Source organism: Salmo salar, chromosome ssa10 (genome assembly GCF_905237065.1).
Source record: "Salmo salar chromosome ssa10, Ssal_v3.1, whole genome shotgun sequence".
Lineage (NCBI taxonomy): Eukaryota > Metazoa > Chordata > Actinopteri > Salmoniformes > Salmonidae > Salmo > Salmo salar.
Window position 1 is genome coordinate 119,290,382 of NC_059451.1, and position 27,664 is coordinate 119,318,045.

Below are 27,664 nucleotides of genomic sequence, written 5' to 3' on the forward strand. Positions count from 1 at the left end.
TGTGTGTGTGTGTATTTTTCATTTTACCTTTATTTAACTAGGCAAGTCAGTTAAGAACAAATTCTTATTTACAATGACGGGCCAAGGAACAGGGGGCAGAACAACAGATTTTTACCTTGTCAGCTCAGGGATTCAAACTTGCAACCTTTCGGTTACTAGTCCAACACTCTATCCACTATGCTACCCTGCCGCCCAAAGTGTGTGTGTGTGTGTGTGTGTGTGTGTGTGTGTGTGTGTGTGTGTGTGTGTGTGTGTGTGTGTGTGTGTGTGTGTGTGTGTGTGTGTGTGTGTGTGTGGGTACAGTCAGTGCAGTGGTGACAGAGGTAGAGTGACACAACTGTGCAGAGGTTATTTGTAGTGTGTGTGTGTGTGTGTGTGTGTGTGTGTGTGTGTGTTGGCTGTGTGTGTGTGTGTGTGTTTGCAGATGAGGATAGGTACATGTCTGTGTGCGCATACGTGTGTGTGTGTGTGTGTGTGTGTGCCTCGCAGCACAGCGTTTAGCTTGCTGACATGACACATCTATTCCTCAGAGCAGAGTGCTGCAGGGGTATGTCTGTGTGTGCCGTCCCATTAACCTGCCTGTCTGAGATAAGTGTGGAATCAGTACTTATTGACTAGGAATCCTGACATCAGGATCCTTTCTCCTTCTCCAGGCTCCCGTCTCATCCCCCACCCACATGGATATAAAACACAGCCAGGCTCCCGTCTCGTCCCCCACCCACATGGATATATAACACAGCCAGGCTCCCGTCTCGTCCCCCACCCACATGGATATAAAACACAGCCAGGCTCCCGTCTCATCCCCCACCCACATGGATATATAACACAGCCAGGCTCCCGTCTCATCCCCCACCCACATGGAAATATAACACAGCCAGGCTCCCGTCTCGTCCCCCACCCACATGGATATATAACACAGCCAGGCTCCCGTCTCATCCCCAACCCACATGGATATATAACACAGCCAGGCTCCCGTCTCATCCCCCACCCACATGGATATAAAACACAGCCAGGCTCCCGTCTCGTCCCCCACCCACATGGATATAAAACACAGCCAGGCTCCCGTCTCATCCCCCACCCACATGGATATATAACACAGCCAGGCTCCCGTCTCATCCCCCACCCACATGGATATATAACACAGCCAGGCCCCCGTCTCAACCCGGCCACATGGATATATAACACAGCCAGGCTCCCGTCTCATCCCCCACCCACATGGATATAAAACACAGCCAGGCTCCCGTCTCATCCCCCACCCACATGGATATAAAACACAGCCAGGCTCCCGTCTCATCCCCCACCCACATGGATATAAAACACAGCCAGGCTCCCGTCTCATCCCCCACCCACATGGATATAAAACACAGCCAGGCTCCCGTCTCATCCCCCCACCCACATGGATATAAAACACAGCCAGGCCCCCGTCTCAACCCGGCCACATGGATATATAACACAGCCAGGCTCCCGTCTCATCCCCCCACCCACATGGATATAAAACACAGCCAGGCTCCCGTCTCATCCCCCACCCACATGGATATAAAACACAGCCAGGCTCCCGTCTCATCCCCCACCCACATGGATATATAACACAGCCAGGCTCCCGTCTCATCTTCCACCCACATGGATATAAAACACAGCCAGGCTCCCGTCTCGTCCCCCACCCACATGGATATAAAACACAGCCCGGCTCCCGTTTCATCCCCCCACCCACATGGATATAAAACACAGCCAGGCTCCCGTCTCATCCCCCCACCCACATGGATATAAAACACAGCCAGGCTCCCGTCTCGTCCCCCACCCACATGGATATATAACACAGCCAGGCTCCCGTCTCATCCCCCACCCACATGGATATATAACACAGCCAGGCTCCCGTCTCATCCCCCACCCACATGGATATAAAACACAGCCAGGCTCACGTCTCATCCCCCCACCCACATGGATATATAACACAGCCAGGCTCCCGTCTCATCCCCCACCAACATGGATATAAAACACAGCCAGGCTCCCGTCTCATCCCCCACCCACATGGATATATAACACAGCCAGGCTCCCGTCTCATCCCCCCACCCACATGGATATAAAACACAGCCAGGCTCCCGTCTCATCCCCCACCAACATGGATATATAACACAGCCAGGCTCCCGTCTCATCCCCCCACCCACAAGGATATAAAACACAGCCAGGCTCCCGTCTCGTCCCCCACCCACATGGATATATAACACAGCCAGGCTCCCGTCTCCGCCCCCACCCACATGGATATATAACACAGCCAGGCTCCCGTCTCCTCCCCCACCCACATGGATATAAAACACAGCCAGGCTCCCGTCTCATCCCCCACCCACATGGATATATAAAACACAGCCAGGCTCCCGTCTCGTCCCACACCCACATGGATATATAACACAGCCAGGCTCCCGTCTCATCCCCCACCCACATGGATATAAAACACAGCCAGGCTTCCGTCTCATCCCTCACCCACCCACATGGATATATAACACAGCCAGGCTCCCGTCTCATCCCCCACCCACATGGATATAAAACACAGCCAGGCACCCGTCTCATCCCCCACCCACATGGATATAAAACACAGCCAGGCTCCCGTCTCATCCCCCACCCACATGGATATATAACACAGCCAGGCTCCCATCTCATCTTCCACCCACATGGATATAAAACACAGCCAGGCTCCCGTCTCGTCCCCCACCCACATGGATATAAAACACAGCCAGGCTCCCGTCTCATCCCCCCACCCACATGGATATATAACACAGCCAGGCTCCCGTCTCATCCCCCCACCCACATGGATATATAACACAGCCAGGCTCCCGTCTCATCCCCCCACCCACATGGATATAAAACACAGCCAGGCTCCCGTCTCATCCCCCCACCCACATGGATATATAACACAGCCAGGCTCCCGTCTCGTCCCCCACCCACATGGATATATAACACAGCCAGGCTCCCGTCTCATCCCGCACCCACATGGATATAAAACACAGCCAGGCTCCCGTCTCATCCCCCCCCCACATGGATATATAACACAGCCAGGCTCCCGTCTCCGCCCCCACCCACATGGATATATAACACAGCCAGGCTCCCGTCTCATCCCCCACCCACATGGATATATAACACAGCCAGGCTCCCGTCTCATCCCCCACCCACATGGATATAAAACACAGCCAGGCTCCCGTCTCGTCCCCCACCCACATGGATATATAACACAGCCAGGCTCCCGTCTCATCCCCCACCCACATGGATATATAACACAGACAGGCTCCCGTCTCATCCCCCACCCACATGGATATAAAACACAGCCAGGCTCCCGTCTCATCCCCCCACCCACATGGATATAAAACACAGCCAGGCTCCCGTCTCGTCCCCCCACCCACATGGATATATAACACAGCCAGGCTCCCGTCTCATCCCCCCACCCACATGGATATATAACACAGCCAGGCTCCCGTCTCATCCCCCACCCACATGGATATAAAACACAGCCAGGCTCCCGTCTCATCCCCCACCCACATGGATATATAAAACACAGCCAGGCTCCCGTCTCGTCCCCCACCCACATGGATATATAACACAGCCAGGCTCCCGTCTCCTCCCACACCCACATGGATATTTAACACAGCCAGGCTCCCGTCTCCTCCCCCACCCACATGGATATAAAACACAGCCAGGCTCCCGTCTCATCCCCCACCCACATGGATATATAACACAGCCAGGCTCCCGTCTCATCCCCCCACCCACATGGATATATAACACAGCCAGGCTCCCGTCTCATCCCCCACCCACATGGATATAAAACATTGCCAGGCTCCCGTCTCATCCCCCACCCACATGGATTTAAAACACAGCCAGGCTCCCGTCTCATCCCCCAACCACATGGATATAAAACACAGCCAGGCTCCCGTCTCATCCCCCACCCACAAGGATATAAAACACAGCCAGGCTCCCGTCTCGTCCCCCACCCACATGGATATAAAACACAGCCAGGCTCCCGTCTCGTCCCCCACCCACATGGATATAAAACACAGCCAGGCTCCCGTCTCATCCCCCCACCCACATGGATATATAACACAGCCAGGCTCCCGTCTCATCCCCCACCCACATGGATATAAAACACAGCCAGGCTCCCGTCTCATCCCCCACCCACATGGATATATAACACAGCCAGGCTCCCGTCTCATCCCCCCACCCACATGGATATAAAACACAGCCAGGCTCCCGTCTCGTCCCCCACCCACATGGATATAAAACACAGCCAGGCTCCCGTCTCATCCCCCCACCCACATGGATATAAAACACAGCCAGGCTCCCGTCTCATCCCCCCACCCACATGGATATATAACACAGCCAGGCTCCCGTCTCATCCCCCACCCACATGGATATAAAACACAGCCAGGCTCCCGTCTCGTCCCCCACCCACATGGATATATAACACAGCCAGGCTCCCGTCTCGTCCCCCCACCCACATGGATATATAACACAGCCAGGCTCCCGTCTCATCCCCCACCCACATGGATATAAAACACAGCCAGGCTCCCGTCTCATCCCCCACCCACATGGATATATAAAACACAGCCAGGCTCCCGTCTCGTCCCCCCACCCACATGGATATATAACACAGCCAGGCTCCCGTCTCATCCCCCACCCACATGGATATAAAACACAGCCAGGCTCCCGTCTCATCCCCCACCCACATGGATATAAAACACAGCCAGGCTCCCGTCTCATCCCCCACCCACATGGATATAAAACACAGCCAGGCTCCCGTCTCATCCCCCCACCCACATGGATATATAACACAGCCAGGCTCCCGTCTCATCCCCCACCCACATGGATATAAAACACAGCCAGGCTCCCGTCTCATCCCCCCACCCACATGGATATAAAACACAGCCAGGCTCCCGTCTCATCCCCCCACCCACATGGATATAAAACACAGCCAGGCTCCCGTCTCATCCCCCACCCACATGGATATAAAACACAGCCAGGCTCCCGTCTCATCCCCCACCCACATGGATATAAAACACAGCCAGGCTCCCGTCTCATCCCCCCACCCACATGGATATAAAACACAGCCAGGCTCCCGTCTCGTCCCCCACCCACATGGATATAAAACACAGCCAGGCTCCCGTCTCATCCCCCACCCACATGGATATATAACACAGCCAGGCTCCCGTCTCATCCCCCACCCACATGGATATAAAACACAGCCAGGCTCCCGTCTCGTCCCCCACCCACATGGATATATAACACAGCCAGGCTCCCGTCTCGTCCCCCCACCCACATGGATATATAACACAGCCAGGCTCCCGTCTCATCCCCCCACCCACATGGATATAAAACACAGCCAGGCTCCCGTCTCGTCCCCCACCCACATGGATATAAAACACAGCCAGGCTCCCGTCTCATCCCCCACCCACATGGATATAAAACACAGCCAGGCTCCCGTCTCATCCCCCACCCACATGGATATAAAACACAGCCAGGCTCCCGTCTCATCCCCCACCCACATGGATATATAACACAGCCAGGCTCCCGTCTCGTCCCCCACCCACATGGATATAAAACACAGCCAGGCTCCCGTCTCATCCCCCACCCACATGGATATAAAACACAGCCAGGCTCCCGTCTCATCCCCCACCCACATGGATATAAAACACAGCCAGGCTCCCGTCTCATCCCCCCACCCACATGGATATAAAACACAGCCAGGCTCCCGTCTCATCCCCCACCCACATGGATATAAAACACAGCCAGGCTCCCGTCTCATCCCCCACCCACATGGATATAAAACACAGCCAGGCTCCCGTCTCATCCCCCACCCACATGGATATAAAACACAGCCAGGCTCCCGTCTCATCCCCCACCCACATGGATATATAAACACAGCCAGGCTCCCGTCTCATCCCCCCACCCACATGGATATAAAACACAGCCAGGCTCCCGTCTCATCCCCCCACCCACATGGATATAAAACACAGCCAGGCTCCCGTCTCATCCCCCACCCACATGGATATATAACACAGCCAGGCTCCCGTCTCGTCCCCCACCCACATGGATATAAAACACAGCCAGGCTCCCGTCTCGTCCCCCACCCACATGGATATAAAACACAGCCAGGCTCCCGTCTCGTCCCCCACCCACATGGATATAAAACACAGCCAGGCTCCCGTCTCGTCCCCCACCCACATGGATATATAACACAGCCAGGCTCCCGTCTCATCCCCCACCCACATGGATATAAAACACAGCCAGGCTCCCGTCTCGTCCCCCACCCACATGGATATAAAACACAGCCAGGCTCCCGTCTCATCCCCCACCCACATGGATATAAAACACAGCCAGGCTCCCGTCTCATCCCCCCACCCACATGGATATAAAACACAGCCAGGCTCCCGTCTCGTCCCCCACCCACATGGATATAAAACACAGCCAGGCTCCCGTCTCGTCCCCCCACCCACATGGATATAAAACACAGCCAGGCTCCCGTCTCATCCCCCACCCACATGGATATAAAACACAGCCAGGCTCCCGTCTCATCCCCCCACCCACATGGATATAAAACACAGCCAGGCTCCCGTCTCATCCCCCCACCCACATGGATATAAAACACAGCCAGGCTCCCGTCTCATCCCCCACCCACATGGATATAAAACACAGCCAGGCTCCCGTCTCGTCCCCCCACCCACATGGATATATAACACAGCCAGGCTCCCGTCTCATCCCCCCACCCACATGGATATAAAACACAGCCAGGCTCCCGTCTCATCCCCCCACCCACATGGATATATAACACAGCCAGGCTCCCGTCTCATCCCCCACCCACATGGATATAATAACACAGCCAGGCTCCCCGTCTCATCCCCCCACCCACATGGATATAAAACACAGCCAGGCTCCCGTCTCATCCCCCACCCACATGGATATAAAACACAGCCAGGCTCCCGTCTCATCCCCCACCCACATGGATATATAACACAGCCAGGCTCCCGTCTCATCCCCCACCCACATGGATATATAACACAGCCAGGCTCCCGTCTCATCCCCCACCCACATGGATATAAAACACAGCCAGGCTCCCGTCTCGTCCCCCACCCACATGGATATAAAACACAGCCAGGCTCCCGTCTCATCCCCCACCCACATGGATATATAACACAGCCAGGCTCCCGTCTCATCCCCCACCCACATGGATATAAAACACAGCCAGGCTCCCGTCTCATCCCCCACCCACATGGATATAAAACACAGCCAGGCTCCCGTCTCATCCCCCCACCCACATGGATATAAAACACAGCCAGGCTCCCGTCTCATCCCCCACCCACATGGATATATAACACAGCCAGGCTCCCGTCTCATCCCCCCACCCACATGGATATAAAACACAGCCAGGCTCCCGTCTCATCCCCCACCCACATGGATATATAACACAGCCAGGCTCCCGTCTCGTCCCCCCACCCACATGGATATAAAACACAGCCAGGCTCCCGTCTCATCCCCCCACCCACATGGATATAAAACACAGCCAGGCTCCCGTCTCATCCCCCACCCACATGGATATAAAACACAGCCAGGCTCCCGTCTCATCCCCCACCCACATGGATATATAACACAGCCAGGCTCCCGTCTCATCCCCCACCCACATGGATATAAAACACAGCCAGGCTCCCGTCTCGTCCCCCCACCCACATGGATATAAAACACAGCCAGGCTCCCGTCTCATCCCCCACCCACATGGATATAAAACACAGCCAGGCTCCCGTCTCATCCCCCACCCACATGGATATATAACACAGCCAGGCTCCCGTCTCATCCCCCCACCCACATGGATATAAAACACAGCCAGGCTCCCGTCTCGTCCCCCACCCACATGGATATATAACACAGCCAGGCTCCCGTCTCATCCCCCACCCACATGGATATATAACACAGCCAGGCTCCCGTCTCATCCCCCACCCACATGGATATAAAACACAGCCAGGCTCCCGTCTCATCCCCCACCCACATGGATATATAAACCACAGCCAGGCTCCCGTCTCGTCCCCCACCCACATGGATATATAACACAGCCAGGCTCCCGTCTCGTCCCCCACCCACATGGATATAAAACACAGCCAGGCTCCCGTCTCATCCCCCACCCACATGGATATAAAACACAGCCAGGCTCCCGTCTCATCCCCCACCCACATGGATATATAACACAGCCAGGCTCCCGTCTCGTCCCCCACCCACATGGATATAAAACACAGCCAGGCTCCCGTCTCATCCCCCACCCACATGGATATAAAACACAGCCAGGCTCCCGTCTCATCCCCCACCCACATGGATATAAAACACAGCCAGGCTCCCGTCTCGTCCCCCACCCACATGGATATAAAACACAGCCAGGCTCCCGTCTCATCCCCCCACCCACATGGATATATAACACAGCCAGGCTCCCGTCTCATCCCCCACCCACATGGATATAAAACACAGCCAGGCTCCCGTCTCATCCCCCACCCACATGGATATAAAACACAGCCAGGCTCCCGTCTCGTCCCCCCACCCACATGGATATAAAACACAGCCAGGCTCCCGTCTCATCCCCCACCCACATGGATATAAAACACAGCCAGGCTCCCGTCTCATCCCCCACCCACATGGATATATAACACAGCCAGGCTCCCGTCTCATCCCCCACCCACATGGATATAAAACACAGCCAGGCTCCCGTCTCATCCCCCCACCCACATGGATATATAACACAGCCAGGCTCCCGTCTCATCCCCCACCCACATGGATATATAACACAGCCAGGCTCCCGTCTCATCCCCCACCCACATGGATATAAAACAGAGCCAGGCTCCCGTCTCATCCCCCCACCCACATGGATATAAAACACAGCCAGGCTCCCGTCTCGTCCCCCACCCACATGGATATATAACACAGCCAGGCTCCCGTCTCATCCCCCACCCACATGGATATATAACACAGCCAGGCTCCCGTCTCATCCCCCACCCACATGGATATAAAACACAGCCAGGCTCCCGTCTCGTCCCCCACCCACATGGATATATAAACACAGCCAGGCTCCCGTCTCGTCCCCCACCCACATGGATATAAAACACAGCCAGGCTCCCGTCTCATCCCCCACCCACATGGATATATAACACAGCCAGGCTCCCGTCTCGTCCCCCACCAACATGGATATAAAACACAGCCAGGCTCCCGTCTCGTCCCCCACCCACATGGATATAAAACACAGCCAGGATCCCGTCTCATCCCCCAACCACATGGATATAAAACACAGCCAGGCTCCCGTCTCATCCCCCACCCACATGGATATAAAACACAGCCAGGCTCCCGTCTCATCCCCCACCCACATGGATATAAAACACAGCCAGGCTCCCGTCTCATCCCCCACCCACATGGATATAAAACACAGCCAGGCTCCCGTCTCATCCCCCACCCACATGGATATAAAACACAGCCAGGCTCCCGTCTCGTCCCCCACCCACATGGATATATAACACAGCCAGGCTCCCGTCTCATCCCCCACCCACATGGATATAAAACACAGCCAGGCTCCCGTCTCATCCCCCACCCACATGGATATAAAACACAGCCAGGCTCCCGTCTCGTCCCCCACCCACATGGATATAAAACACAGCCAGGCTCCCGTCTCATCCCCCACCCACATGGATATAAAACACAGCCAGGCTCCCGTCTCATCCCCCACCCACATGGATATATAACACAGCCAGGCTCCCGTCTCATCCCCCCACCCACATGGATATAAAACACAGCCAGGCTCCCGTCTCGTCCCCCACCCACATGGATATATAACACAGCCAGGCTCCCGTCTCATCCCCCACCCACATGGATATATAACACAGCCAGGCTCCCGTCTCATCCCCCACCCACATGGATATAAAACACAGCCAGGCTCCCGTCTCATCCCCCACCCACATGGATATAAAACACAGCCAGGCTCCCGTCTCGTCCCCCACCCACATGGATATATAACACAGCCAGGCTCCCGTCTCATCCCCCACCCACATGGATATTAAACACAGCCAGGCTCCCGTCTCATCCCCCCACCCACATGGATATAAAACACAGCCAGGCTCCCGTCTCGTCCCCCCACCCACATGGATATAAAACACAGCCAGGCTCCCGTCTCATCCCCCACCCACATGGATATAAAACACAGCCAGGCTCCCGTCTCATCCCCCACCCACATGGATATAAAACACAGCCAGGCTCCCGTCTCATCCCCCCACCCACATGGATATAAAACACAGCCAGGCTCCCGTCTCGTCCCCCACCCACATGGATATATAACACAGCCAGGCTCCCGTCTCGTCCCCCACCCACATGGATATATAACACAGCCAGGCTCCCGTCTCGTCCCCCACCCACATGGATATAAAACACAGCCAGGCTCCCGTCTCGTCCCCCACCCACATGGATATATAACACAGCCAGGCTCCCGTCTCGTCCCCCACCCACATGGATATAAAACACAGCCAGGCTCCCGTCTCATCCCCCCACCCACATGGATATAAAACACAGCCAGGCTCCCGTCTCATCCCCCACCCACATGGATATAAAACACAGCCAGGCTCCCGTCTCATCCCCCAACCACATGGATATAAAACACAGCCAGGCTCCCGTCTCATCCCCCCACCCACATGGATATAAAACACAGCCAGGCTCCCGTCTCATCCCCCACCCACATGGATATATAACACAGCCAGGCTCCCGTCTCATCCCCCACCCACATGGATATAAAACACAGCCAGGCTCCCGTCTCATCCCCCACCCACATGGATATAAAACACAGCCAGGCTCCCGTCTCATCCCCCACCCACATGGATATAAAACACAGCCAGGCTCCCGTCTCATCCCCCACCCACATGGATATATAACACAGCCAGGCTCCCGTCTCATCCCCCACCCACATGGATATATAACACAGCCAGGCTCCCGTCTCATCCCCCACCCACATGGATATAAAACACAGCCAGGCTCCCGTCTCGTCCCCCCACCCACATGGATATAAAACACAGCCAGGCTCCCGTCTCATCCCCCACCCACATGGATATAAAACACAGCCAGGCTCCCGTCTCATCCCCCACCCACATGGATACAAAACACAGCCAGGCTCCCGTCTCGTCCCTCACCCACATGGATACAAAACACAGCCAGGCTCCCGTCTCGTCCCTCACCCACCCACATGGATATATAACACAGCCCGGCACCCGTCTCATCCCCCACCCACATGGATATAAAACACAGCCAGGCTCCCGTCTCATCCCCCCACCCACATGGATATAAAACACAGCCAGGCTCCCGTCTCGTCCCCCACCCACATGGATATAAAACACAGCCAGGCTCCCGTCTCCGCCCCCACCCACATGGATATAAAACACAGCCAGGCTCCCGTCTCATCCCCCACCCACATGGATATAAAACACAGCCAGGCTCCCGTCTCATCCCCCACCCACATGGATATAAAACACAGCCAGGCTCCCGTCTCATCCCCCCACCCACATGGATATAAAACACAGCCAGGCTCCCGTCTCATCCCCCACCCACATGGATATATAACACAGCCAGGCTCCCGTCTCATCCCCCACCCACATGGATATATAACACAGCCAGGCTCCCGTCTCGTCCCCCACCCACATGGATATAAAACACAGCCAGGCTCCCGTCTCGTCCCCCCACCCACATGGATATAAAACACAGCCAGGCTCCCGTCTCATCCCCCACCCACATGGATATATAACACAGCCAGGCTCCCGTCTCATCCCCCACCCACATGGATATAAAACACAGCCAGGCTCCCGTCTCGTCCCCCCACCCACATGGATATAAAACACAGCCAGGCTCCCGTCTCATCCCCCACCCACATGGATATAAAACACAGCCAGGCTCCCGTCTCATCCCCCACCCACATGGATATAAAACACAGCCAGGCTCCCGTCTCATCCCCCACCCACATGGATATAAAACACAGCCAGGCTCCCGTCTCATCCCCCACCCACATGGATATAAAACACAGCCAGGCTCCCGTCTCATCCCCCACCCACATGGATATAAAACACAGCCAGGCTCCCGTCTCATCCCCCCACCCACATGGATATATAACACAGCCAGGCTCCCGTCTCATCCCCCACCCACATGGATATATAACACAGCCAGGCTCCCGTCTCATCCCCCCACCCACATGGATATATAACACAGCCAGGCTCCCGTCTCATCCCCCACCCACATGGATATAAAACACAGCCAGGCTCCCGTCTCGTCCCCCACCCACATGGATATAAAACACAGCCAGGCTCCCGTCTCATCCCCCACCCACATGGATATAAAACACAGCCAGGCTCCCGTCTCATCCCCCACCCACATGGATATAAAACACAGCCAGGCTCCCGTCTCGTCCCCCACCCACATGGATATAAAACACAGCCAGGCTCCCGTCTCGTCCCCCACCCACATGGATATAAAACACAGCCAGGCTCCCGTCTCATCCCCCCACCCACATGGATATAAAACACAGCCAGGCTCCCGTCTCATCCCCCACCCACATGGATATATAACACAGCCAGGCTCCCGTCTCATCCCCCCACCCACATGGATATATAAACACAGCCAGGCTCCCGTCTCATCCCCCCACCCACATGGATATAAAACACAGCCAGGCTCCCGTCTCATCCCCCACCCACATGGATATAAAACACAGCCAGGCTCCCGTCTCATCCCCCACCCACATGGATATATAACACAGCCAGGCTCCCGTCTCGTCCCCCACCCACATGGATATAAAACACAGCCAGGCTCCCGTCTCGTCCCCCACCCACATGGATATATAACACAGCCAGGCTCCCGTCTCATCCCCCACCCACATGGATATAAAACACAGCCAGGCTCCCGTCTCATCCCCCACCCACATGGATATATAAACACAGCCAGGCTCCCGTCTCATCCCCCACCCACATGGATATATAACACAGCCAGGCTCCCGTCTCATCCCCCACCCACATGGATATAAAACACAGCCAGGCTCCCGTCTCGTCCCCCCACCCACATGGATATAAAACACAGCCAGGCTCCCGTCTCGTCCCCCACCCACATGGATATAAAACACAGCCAGGCTCCCGTCTCATCCCCCACCCACATGGATATAAAACACAGCCAGGCTCCCGTCTCGTCCCCCCACCCACATGGATATAAAACACAGCCAGGCTCCCGTCTCATCCCCCACCCACATGGATATAAAACACAGCCAGGCTCCCGTCTCATCCCCCAACCACATGGATATAAAACACAGCCAGGCTCCCGTCTCATCCCCCACCCACATGGATATAAAACACAGCCAGGCTCCCGTCTCATCCCCCACCCACATGGATATAAAACACAGCCAGGCTCCCGTCTCGTCCCCCCACCCACATGGATATATAACACAGCCCGGCACCCGTCTCATCCCCCACCCACATGGATATAAAACACAGCCAGGCTCCCGTCTCATCCCCCACCCACATGGATATATAACACAGCCAGGCTCCCGTCTCATCCCCCACCCACATGGATATAAAACACAGCCAGGCTCCCGTCTCATCCCCCACCCACATGGATATAAAACACAGCCAGGCTCCCGTCTCATCCCCCACCCACATGGATATAAAACACAGCCAGGCTCCCGTCTCATCCCCCACCCACATGGATATAAAACACAGCCAGGCTCCCGTCTCATCCCCCACCCACATGGATATAAAACACAGCCAGGCTCCCGTCTCATCCCCCCACCCACATGGATATAAAACACAGCCAGGCTCCCGTCTCGTCCCCCCACCCACATGGATATAAAACACAGCCAGGCTCCCGTCTCATCCCCCACCCACATGGATATAAAACACAGCCAGGCTCCCGTCTCATCTCCCACCCACATGGATATATAACACAGCCAGGCTCCCGTCTCATCCCCCACCCACATGGATATATAACACAGCCAGGCTCCCGTCTCATCCCCCACCCACATGGATATAAAACACAGCCAGGCTCCCGTCTCGTCCCCCACCAACATGGATATATAACACAGCCAGGCTCCCGTCTCATCCCCACGCACATGGATATATAACACAGCCAGGCTCCCGTCTCATCCCCCACCCACATGGATACAAAACACAGCCAGGCTCCCGTCTCGTCCCCCACCAACATGGATATAAAACACAGCCAGGCTCCCGTCTCGTCCCCCACCCACATGGATATAAAACACAGCCAGGATCCCGTCTCATCCCCCAACCACATGGATATTTAACACAGCCAGGCTCCCGTCTCATCCCCCACCCACATGGATATAAAACACAGCCAGGCTCCCGTCTCCTCCCCCACCCACATGGATATATAACACAGCCAGGCTCCCGTCTCGTCCCCCACCCACATGGATATAAAACACAGCCAGGCTCCCGTCTCATCCCCCACCCACATGGATATAAAACACAGCCAGGCTCCCGTCTCATCCCCCACCCACATGGATATAAAACACAGCCAGGCTCCCGTCTCATCCCCCACCCACATGGATATATAACACAGCCAGGCTCCCGTCTCATCCCCCACCCACATGGATATAAAACACAGCCAGGCTCCCGTCTCGTCCCCCACCCACATGGATATATAACACAGCCAGGCTCCCATCTCATCCCCCACCCACATGGATATATAACACAGCCAGGCTCCCGTCTCATCCCCCACCCACATGGATATATAACAGAGCCAGGCTCCCGTCTCATCCCCCACCCACAAGGATATAAAACACAGCCAGGCTCCCGTCTCGTCCCCCACCCACATGGATATATAACACAGCCAGGCTCCCGTCTCCGCCCCCACCCACATGGATATTTAACACAGCCAGGCTCCCGTCTCCTCCCCCACCCACATGGATATAAAACACAGCCAGGCTCCCGTCTCATCCCCCACCCACATGGATATATAAAACACAGCCAGGCTCCCGTCTCGTCCCCCACCCACATGGATATATAACACAGCCATGCTCCCGTCTCCTCCCACACCCACATGGATATTTAACACAGCCAGGCTCCCGTCTCATCCCCCACCCACATGGATATAAAACACAGCCAGGCTCCCGTCTCATCCCCCACCCACATGGATATATAACACAGCCAGGCTCCCGTCTCGTCCCCCACCCACATGGATATAAAACACAGCCAGGCTCCCGTCTCATCCCCCACCCACATGGATATAAAACACAGCCAGGCTCCCGTCTCATCCCCCACCCACATGGATATATAACACAGCCAGGCTCCCGTCTCGTCCCCCACCCACATGGATATAAAACACAGCCAGGCTCCCGTCTCATCCCCCACCCACATGGATATATAACACAGCCAGGCTCCCGTCTCATCCCCCACACACATGGATATATAACACAGCCAGGCTCCCGTCTCATCCCCCACCCACATGGATATAAAACACAGCCAGGCTCCCGTCTCGTCCCCCACCAACATGGATATAAAACACAGCCAGGCTCCCGTCTCATCCCCCACCCACATGGATATAAAACACAGCCAGGCCCCCGTCTCGTCCCCCACCCACATGGATATAAAACACAGCCAGGCTCCCGTCTCGTCCCCCACCCACATGGATATATAACACAGCCAGGCTCCCGTCTCGTCCCCCACCCACATGGATATAAAACACAGCCAGGCTCCCGTCTCATCCCCCACCCACATGGATATAAAACACAGCCAGGCTCCCGTCTCATCCCCCCACCCACATGGATATAAAACACAGCCAGGCTCCCGTCTCATCCCCCACCCACATGGATATAAAACACAGCCAGGCTCCCGTCTCATCCCCCACCCACATGGATATATAACACAGCCAGGCTCCCGTCTCATCCCCCACCCACATGGATATAAAACACAGCCAGGCTCCCGTCTCGTCCCCCCACCCACATGGATATATAACACAGCCAGGCTCCCGTCTCATCCCCCACCCACATGGATATATAACACAGCCAGGCTCCCGTCTCATCCCCCACCCACATGGATATATAACACAGCCAGGCTCCCGTCTCATCACCCACCCACAAGGATATAAAACACAGCCAGGCTCCCGTCTCGTCCCCCACCCACATGGATATATAACACAGCCAGGCTCCCGTCTCCGCCCCCACCCACATGGATATTTAACACAGCCAGGCTCCCGTCTCCTCCCCCACCCACATGGATATAAAACACAGCCAGGCTCCCGTCTCATCCCCCACCCACATGGATATATAAACCACAGAAAGGCTCCCGTCTCGTCCCCCACCCACATGGATATATAAAACAGCCAGGCTCCCGTCTCCTCCCACACCCACATGGATATTTAACACAGCCAGGCTCCCGTCTCGTCCCCCACCAACATGGATATAAAACACAGCCAGGCTCCCGTCTCGTCCCCCACCCACATGGATATAAAACACAGCCAGGATCCCGTCTCATCCCCCAACCACATGGATATTTAACACAGCCAGGCTCCCGTCTCATCCCCCACCCACATGGATATAAAACACAGCCAGGCTCCCGTCTCATCCCCCACCCACATGGATATAAAACACAGCCAGGCTCCCGTCTCATCCCCCACCCACATGGATATAAAACACAGCCAGGCTCCCGTCTCATCCCTCACCCACCCACATTGATATATAACACAGCCAGGCTCCCGTCTCATCCCCCACCCACATGGATATATAACACAGCCAGGCTCCCGTCTCATCCCCCACCCACATGGATATATAACACAGCCAGGCTCCCGTCTCATCTTCCACCCACATGGATATAAAACACAGCCAGGCTCCCGTCTCGTCCCCCACCCACATGGATATAAAACACAGCCAGGCTCCCGTCTCATCCCCCACCCACATGGATATATAACACAGCCAGGCTCCCGTCTCATCCCCCACCCACATGGATATATAACACAGCCAGGCTCCCGTCTCATCCCCCACCCACATGGATATAAAACACAGCCAGGCTCCCGTCTCATCCCCCCACCCACATGGATATAAAACACAGCCAGGCTCCCGTCTCATCCCCCACCCACATGGATATAAAACACAGCCAGGCTCCCGTCTCATCCCCCCACCCACATGGATATAAAACACAGCCAGGCTCCCGTCTCATCCCCCACCCACATGGATATATAACACAGCCAGGCTCCCGTCTCATCCCCCACCCACATGGATATATAACACAGCCAGGCTCCCGTCTCATCCCCCACCCACATGGATATAAAACACAGCCAGGCTCCCGTCTCATCCCCCACCCACATGGATATAAAACACAGCCAGGCTCCCGTCTCGTCCCTCACCCACCCACATGGATATATAACACAGCCAGGCTCCCGTCTCATCCCCCACCCACATGGATATAAAACACAGCCAGGCTCCCGTCTCATCCCCCACCCACATGGATATAAAACACAGCCAGGCTCCCGTCTCATCCCCCACCCACATGGATATAAAACACAGCCAGGCTCCCGTCTCATCCCCCACCCACATGGATATAAAACACAGCCAGGCTCCCGTCTCATCCCCCCACCCACATGGATATATAACACAGCCAGGCTCCCGTCTCATCCCCCCACCCACATGGATATAAAACACAGCCAGGCTCCCGTCTCATCCCCCACCCACATGGATATAAAACACAGCCAGGCTCCCGTCTCATCCCCCACCCACATGGATATAAAACACAGCCAGGCTCCCGTCTCATCCCCCCACCCACATGGATATAAAACACAGCCAGGCTCCCGTCTCATCCCCCCACCCACATGGATATAAAACACAGCCAGGCTCCCGTCTCATCCCCCACCCACATGGATATAAAACACAGCCAGGCTCCCGTCTCATCCCCCACCCACATGGATATATAACACAGCCAGGCTCCCGTCTCATCCCCCACCCACATGGATATAAAACACAGCCAGGCTCCCGTCTCATCCCCCACCCACATGGATATAAAACACAGCCAGGCTCCCGTCTCCCCCCCCCACATGGATAAACACAGCCAGGCTCCCGTCTCATCCCCCACCCACATGGATATAAAACACAGCCAGGCTCCCGTCTCATCCCCCACCCACATGGATATAAAACACAGCCAGGCTCCCGTCTCATCCCCCACCCACATGGATATAAAACACAGCCAGGCTCCCGTCTCATCCCCCACCCACATGGATATATAACACAGCCAGGCTCCCGTCTCGTCCCCCCACCCACATGGATATATAACACAGCCAGGCTCCCGTCTCATCCCCCACCCACATGGATATAAAACACAGCCAGGCTCCCGTCTCATCCCCCACCCACATGGATATAAAACACAGCCAGGCTCCCGTCTCATCCCCCACCCACATGGATATAAAACACAGCCAGGCTCCCGTCTCATCCCCCACCCACATGGATATAAAACACAGCCAGGCTCCCGTCTCGTCCCCCACCCACATGGATATAAAACACAGCCAGGCTCCCGTCTCATCCCCCACCCACATGGATATAAAACACAGCCAGGCTCCCGTCTCATCCCCCACCCACATGGATATAAAACACAGCCAGGCTCCCGTCTCATCCCCCACCCACATGGATATAAAACACAGCCAGGCTCCCGTCTCATCCCCCACCCACATGGATATAAAACACAGCCAGGCTCCCGTCTCATCCCCCACCCACATGGATATAAAACACAGCCAGGCTCCCGTCTCATCCCCCACCCACATGGATATATAACACAGCCAGGCTCCCGTCTCATCCCCCACCCACATGGATATAAAACACAGCCAGGCTCCCGTCTCATCCCCCACCCACATGGATATAAAACACAGCCAGGCTCCCGTCTCATCCCCCACCCACATGGATATAAAACACAGCCAGGCTCCCGTCTCGTCCCCCACCCACATGGATATAAAACACAGCCAGGCTCCCGTCTCATCCCCCACCCACATGGATATATAACACAGCCAGGCTCCCGTCTCATCCCCCACCCACATGGATATAAAACACAGCCAGGCTCCCGTCTCATCCCCCACCCACATGGATATATAACACAGCCAGGCTCCCGTCTCATCCCCCACCCACATGGATATAAAACACAGCCAGGCTCCCGTCTCATCCCCCCACCCACATGGATATAAAACACAGCCAGGCTCCCGTCTCATCCCCCACCCACATGGATATAAAACACAGCCAGGCTCCCGTCTCGTCCCCCACCCACATGGATATATAACACAGCCAGGCTCCCGTCTCATCCCCCACCCACATGGATATAAAACACAGCCAGGCTCCCGTCTCATCCCCCACCCACATGGATATATAACACAGCCAGGCTCCCGTCTCATCCCCCACCCACATGGATATAAAACACAGCCAGGCTCCCGTCTCATCCCCCACCCACATGGATATAAAACACAGCCAGGCTCCCGTCTCATCCCCCACCCACATGGATATAAAACACAGCCAGGCTCCCGTCTCATCCCCCACCCACATGGATATAAAACACAGCCAGGCTCCCGTCTCATCCCCCACCCACATGGATATAAAACACAGCCAGGCTCCCGTCTCATCCCCCACCCACATGGATATAAAACACAGCCAGGCTCCCGTCTCATCCCCACCCACATGGATATAATAACACAGCCAGGCTCCCGTCTACCCACCCACATGGATATAAAACACAGCCAGGCTCCCGTCTCGTCCCCCACCCACATGGATATAAAACACAGCCAGGCTCCCGTCTCATCCCCCACCCACATGGATATAAAACACAGCCAGGCTCCCGTCTCATCCCCCACCCACATGGATATAAAACACAGCCAGGCTCCCGTCTCATCCCCCCACCCACATGGATATATAACACAGCCAGGCTCCCGTCTCATCCCCCACCCACATGGATATAAAACACAGCCAGGCTCCCGTCTCGTCCCCCCACCCACATGGATATAAAACACAGCCAGGCTCCCGTCTCATCCCCCACCCACATGGATATATAACACAGCCAGGCTCCCGTCTCATCCCCCACCCACATGGATATAAAACACAGCCAGGCTCCCGTCTCATCCCCCCACCCACATGGATATAAAACACAGCCAGGCTCCCGTCTCGTCCCCCCACCCACATGGATATATAACACAGCCAGGCTCCCGTCTCATCCCCCCACCCACATGGATATAAAACACAGCCAGGCTCCCGTCTCATCCCCCCACCCACATGGATATAAAACACAGCCAGGCTCCCGTCTCGTCCCCCCACCCACATGGATATAAAACACAGCCAGGCTCCCGTCTCATCCCCCACCCACATGGATATAAAACACAGCCAGGCTCCCGTCTCATCCCCCACCCACATGGATATATAACACAGCCAGGCTCCCGTCTCATCCCCCACCCACATGGATATAAAACACAGCCAGGCTCCCGTCTCATCCCCCACCCACATGGATATAAAACACAGCCAGGCTCCCGTCTCATCCCCCACCCACATGGATATATAACACAGCCAGGCTCCCGTCTCATCCCCCACCCACATGGATATAAAACACAGCCAGGCTCCCGTCTCATCCCCCACCCACATGGATATAAAACACAGCCAGGCTCCCGTCTCATCCCCCACCCACATGGATATAAACACAGCCAGGCTCCCGTCTCATCCCCCACCCACATGGATATAAAACACAGCCAGGCTCCCGTCTCATCCCCCACCCACATGGATATAAAACACAGCCAGGCTCCCGTCTCATCCCCCACCCACATGGATATATAACACAGCCAGGCTCCCGTCTCATCCCCCCACCCACATGGATATAAAACACAGCCAGGCTCCCGTCTCATCCCCCACCCACATGGATATAAAACACAGCCAGGCTCCCGTCTCATCCCCCACCCACATGGATATATAACACAGCCAGGCTCCCGTCTCATCCCCCACCCACATGGATATATAACACAGCCAGGCTCCCGTCTCATCCCCCACCCACATGGATATATAACACAGCCAGGCTCCCGTCTCATCCCCCACCCACATGGATATAAAACACAGCCAGGCTCCCGTCTCATCCCCCACCCACATGGATATAAAACACAGCCAGGCTCCCGTCTCATCCCCCACCCACATGGATATAAAACACAGCCAGGCTCCCGTCTCATCCCCCACCCACATGGATATAAAACACAGCCAGGCTCCCGTCTCGTCCCCCACCCACATGGATATAAAACACAGCCAGGCTCCCGTCTCATCCCCCACCCACATGGATATATAACACAGCCAGGCTCCCGTCTCGTCCCCCACCCACATGGATATAAAACACAGCCAGGCTCCCATCTCATCCCCCACCCACATGGATATAAAACACAGCCAGGCTCCCGTCTCATCCCCACCCACATGGATATATAACACAGCCAGGCTCCCATCTCATCCCCCACCCACATGGATATAAAACACAGCCAGGCTCCCGTCTCATCCCCCACCCACATGGATATAAAACACAGCCAGGCTCCCGTCTCATCCCCCACCCACATGGATATAAAACACAGCCAGGCTCCCGTCTCATCCCCCCACCCACATGGATATAATAACACAGCCAGGCTCCCGTCTCGTCCCCCCACCCACATGGATATAAAACACAGCCAGGCTCCCGTCTCGTCCCCCACCCACATGGATATAAAACACAGCCAGGCTCCCGTCTCATCCCCCACCCACATGGATATATAACACAGCCAGGCTCCCGTCTCATCCCCCACCCACATGGATATAAAACACAGCCAGGCTCCCGTCTCATCCCCCACCCACATGGATATAAAACACAGCCAGGCTCCCGTCTCATCCCCCACCCACATGGATATATAACACAGCCAGGCTCCCGTCTCATCCCCCCACCCACATGGATATATAACACAGCCAGGCTCCCGTCTCATCCCCCACCCACATGGATATAAAACACAGCCAGGCTCCCGTCTCATCCCCCCACCCACATGGATATAAAACACAGCCAGGCTCCCGTCTCATCCCCCACCCACATGGATATAAAACACAGCCAGGCTCCCGTCTCATCCCCCCACCCACATGGATATAAAACACAGCCAGGCTCCCGTCTCATCCCCCACCCACATGGATATAAAACACAGCCAGGCTCCCGTCTCATCCCCCACCCACATGGATATAAAACACAGCCAGGCTCCCGTCTCATCCCCCACCCACATGGATATAAAACACAGCCAGGCTCCCGTCTCATCCCCCACCCACATGGATATAAAACACAGCCAGGCTCCCGTCTCATCCCCCACCCACATGGATATAAAACACAGCCAGGCTCCCGTCTCATCCCCCACCCACATGGATATAAAACACAGCCAGGCTCCCGTCTCATCCCCCACCCACATGGATATAAAACACAGCCAGGCTCCCGTCTCATCCCCCACCCACATGGATATAAAACACAGCCAGGCTCCCGTCTCATCCCCCACCCACATGGATATAAAACACAGCCAGGCTCCCGTCTCATCCCCCACCCACATGGATATAAAACACAGCCAGGCTCCCGTCTCATCCCCCACCCACATGGATATAAAACACAGCCAGGCTCCCGTCTCATCCCCCACCCACATGGATATATAACACAGCCAGGCTCCCGTCTCATCCCCCACCCACATGGATATAAAACACAGCCAGGCTCCCGTCTCATCCCCCACCCACATGGATATAAAACACAGCCAGGCTCCCGTCTCATCCCCCACCCACATGGATATAAAACACAGCCAGGCTCCCGTCTCATCCCCCACCCACATGGATATAAAACACAGCCAGGCTCCCGTCTCATCCCCCCACCCACATGGATATAAAACACAGCCAGGCTCCCGTCTCATCCCCCACCCACATGGATATAAAACACAGCCAGGCTCCCGTCTCATCCCCCACCCACATGGATATATAACACAGCCAGGCTCCCGTCTCATCCCCCACCCACATGGATATAAAACACAGCCAGGCTCCCGTCTCATCCCCCACCCACATGGATATAAAACACAGCCAGGCTCCCGTCTCATCCCCCACCCACATGGATATAAAACACAGCCAGGCTCCCGTCTCATCCCCCCACCCACATGGATATAAAACACAGCCAGGCTCCCGTCTCATCCCCCACCCACATGGATATAAAACACAGCCAGGCTCCCGTCTCATCCCCCACCCACATGGATATAAAACACAGCCAGGCTCCCGTCTCATCCCCCACCCACATGGATATAAAACACAGCCAGGCTCCCGTCTCATCCCCCACCCACATGGATATAAAACACAGCCAGGCTCCCGTCTCATCCCCCACCCACATGGATATAAAACACAGCCAGGCTCCCGTCTCATCCCCCACCCACATGGATATAAAACACAGCCAGGCTCCCGTCTCATCCCCCACCCACATGGATATAAAACACAGCCAGGCTCCCGTCTCATCCCCCCACCCACATGGATATAAAACACAGCCAGGCTCCCGTCTCATCCCCCACCCACATGGATATAAAACACAGCCAGGCTCCCGTCTCATCCCCCACCCACATGGATATATAACACAGCCAGGCTCCCGTCTCATCCCCCCACCCACATGGATATAAAACACAGCCAGGCTCCCGTCTCATCCCCCCACCCACATGGATATAAAACACAGCCAGGCTCCCGTCTCATCCCCCACCCACATGGATATAAAACACAGCCAGGCTCCCGTCTCATCCCCCACCCACATGGATATAAAACACAGCCAGGCTCCCGTCTCATCCCCCACCCACATGGATATATAACACAGCCAGGCTCCCGTCTCATCCCCCCACCCACATGGATATAAAACACAGCCAGGCTCCCGTCTCATCCCCCCACCCACATGGATATAAAACACAGCCAGGCTCCCGTCTCATCCCCCACCCACATGGATATAAAACACAGCCAGGCTCCCGTCTCATCCCCCACCCACATGGATATATAACACAGCCAGGCTCCCGTCTCATCCCCCACCCACATGGATATAAAACACAGCCAGGCTCCCGTCTCATCCCCCACCCACATGGATATAAAACACAGCCAGGCTCCCGTCTCATCCCCCACCCACATGGATATAAAACACAGCCAGGCTCCCGTCTCATCCCCCACCCACATGGATATAAAACACAGCCAGGCTCCCGTCTCATCCCCCACCCACATGGATATAAAACACAGCCAGGCTCCCGTCTCATCCCCCACCCACATGGATATAAAACACAGCCAGGCTCCCGTCTCATCCCCCACCCACATGGATATAAAACACAGCCAGGCTCCCGTCTCATCCCCCACCCACATGGATATAAAACACAGCCAGGCTCCCGTCTCATCCCCCACCCACATGGATATAAAACACAGCCAGGCTCCCGTCTCATCCCCCACCCACATGGATATATAACACAGCCAGGCTCCCGTCTCATCCCCCACCCACATGGATATATAACACAGCCAGGCTCCCGTCTCATCCCCCACCCACATGGATATAAAACACAGCCAGGCTCCCGTCTCATCCCCCACCCACATGGATATAAAACACAGCCAGGCTCCCGTCTCGTCCCCCACCCACATGGATATAAAACACAGCCAGGCTCCCGTCTCATCCCCCACCCACATGGATATAAAACACAGCCAGGCTCCCGTCTCATCCCCCACCCACATGGATATAAAACACAGCCAGGCTCCCGTCTCATCCCCCACCCACATGGATATAAAACACAGCCAGGCTCCCGTCTCATCCCCCACCCACATGGATATAAAACACAGCCAGGCTCCCGTCTCATCCCCCACCCACATGGATATAAAACACAGCCAGGCTCCCGTCTCATCCCCCACCCACATGGATATAAAACACAGCCAGGCTCCCGTCTCATCCCCCACCCACATGGATATAAAACACAGCCAGGCTCCCGTCTCATCCCCCCACCCACATGGATATAAAACACAGCCAGGCTCCCGTCTCATCCCCCACCCACATGGATATAAAACACAGCCAGGCTCCCGTCTCATCCCCCACCCACATGGATATATAACACAGCCAGGCTCCCGTCTCATCCCCCACCCACATGGATATAAAACACAGCCAGGCTCCCGTCTCATCCCCCACCCACATGGATATAAAACACAGCCAGGCTCCCGTCTCATCCCCCACCCACATGGATATATAACACAGCCAGGCTCCCGTCTCATCCCCCACCCACATGGATATAAAACACAGCCAGGCTCCCGTCTCATCCCCCACCCACATGGATATAAAACACAGCCAGGCTCCCGTCTCATCCCCCACCCACATGGATATAAAACACAGCCAGGCTCCCGTCTCATCCCCCACCCACATGGATATATAACACAGCCAGGCTCCCGTCTCATCCCCCACCCACATGGATATAAAACACAGCCAGGCTCCCGTCTCATCCCCCACCCACATGGATATAAAACACAGCCAGGCTCCCGTCTCATCCCCCACCCACATGGATATAAAACACAGCCAGGCTCCCGTCTCATCCCCCACCCACATGGATATAAAACACAGCCAGGCTCCCGTCTCATCCCCCACCCACATGGATATAAAACACAGCCAGGCTCCCGTCTCATCCCCCACCCACATGGATATAAAACACAGCCAGGCTCCCGTCTCATCCCCCCACCCACATGGATATATAACACAGCCAGGCTCCCGTCTCATCCCCCACCCACATGGATATATAACACAGCCAGGCTCCCGTCTCATCCCCCCACCCACATGGATATAAAACACAGCCAGGCTCCCGTCTCATCCCCCACCCACATGGATATAAAACACAGCCAGGCTCCCGTCTCATCCCCCCACCCACATGGATATAAAACACAGCCAGGCTCCCGTCTCATCCCCCACCCACATGGATATAAAACACAGCCAGGCTCCCGTCTCATCCCCCACCCACATGGATATAAAACACAGCCAGGCTCCCGTCTCATCCCCCACCCACATGGATATATAACACAGCCAGGCTCCCGTCTCATCCCCCACCCACATGGATATAAAACACAGCCAGGCTCCCGTCTCATCCCCCCACCCACATGGATATAAAACACAGCCAGGCTCCCGTCTCATCCCCCACCCACATGGATATAAAACACAGCCAGGCTCCCGTCTCATCCCCCACCCACATGGATATAAAACACAGCCAGGCTCCCGTCTCATCCCCCACCCACATGGATATAAAACACAGCCAGGCTCCCGTCTCATCCCCCCACCCACATGGATATAAAACACAGCCAGGCTCCCGTCTCATCCCCCACCCACATGGATATAAAACACAGCCAGGCTCCCGTCTCATCCCCCACCCACATGGATATATAACACAGCCAGGCTCCCGTCTCATCCCCCACCCACATGGATATAAAACACAGCCAGGCTCCCGTCTCATCCCCCACCCACATGGATATAAAACACAGCCAGGCTCCCGTCTCATCCCCCACCCACATGGATATATAACACAGCCAGGCTCCCGTCTCATCCCCCACCCACATGGATATAAAACACAGCCAGGCTCCCGTCTCATCCCCCCACCCACATGGATATAAAACACAGCCAGGCTCCCGTCTCATCCCCCACCCACATGGATATAAAACACAGCCAGGCTCCCGTCTCATCCCCCCACCCACATGGATATAAAACACAGCCAGGCTCCCGTCTCATCCCCCACCCACATGGATATAAAACACAGCCAGGCTCCCGTCTCGTCCCCCACCCACATGGATATAAAACACAGCCAGGCTCCCGTCTCATCCCCCACCCACATGGATATATAACACAGCCAGGCTCCCGTCTCATCCCCCACCCACATGGATATAAAACACAGCCAGGCTCCCGTCTCATCCCCCACCCACATGGATATATAACACAGCCAGGCTCCCGTCTCATCCCCCACCCACATGGATATAAAACACAGCCAGGCTCCCGTCTCATCCCCCACCCACATGGATATAAAACACAGCCAGGCTCCCGTCTCATCCCCCACCCACATGGATATAAAACACAGCCAGGCTCCCGTCTCATCCCCCACCCACATGGATATAAAACACAGCCAGGCTCCCGTCTCATCCCCCACCCACATGGATATAAAACACAGCCAGGCTCCCGTCTCATCCCCCACCCACATGGATATAAAACACAGCCAGGCTCCCGTCTCATCCCCCCACCCACATGGATATAAAACACAGCCAGGCTCCCGTCTCGTCCCCCCACCCACATGGATATAAAACACAGCCAGGCTCCCGTCTCATCCCCCACCCACATGGATATAAAACACAGCCAGGCTCCCGTCTCATCCCCCACCCACATGGATATAAAACACAGCCAGGCTCCCGTCTCATCCCCCCACCCACATGGATATAAAACACAGCCAGGCTCCCGTCTCATCCCCCACCCACATGGATATAAAACACAGCCAGGCTCCCGTCTCATCCCCCACCCACATGGATATAAAACACAGCCAGGCTCCCGTCTCATCCCCCACCCACATGGATATAAAACACAGCCAGGCTCCCGTCTCATCCCCCACCCACATGGATATATAACACAGCCAGGCTCCCGTCTCATCCCCC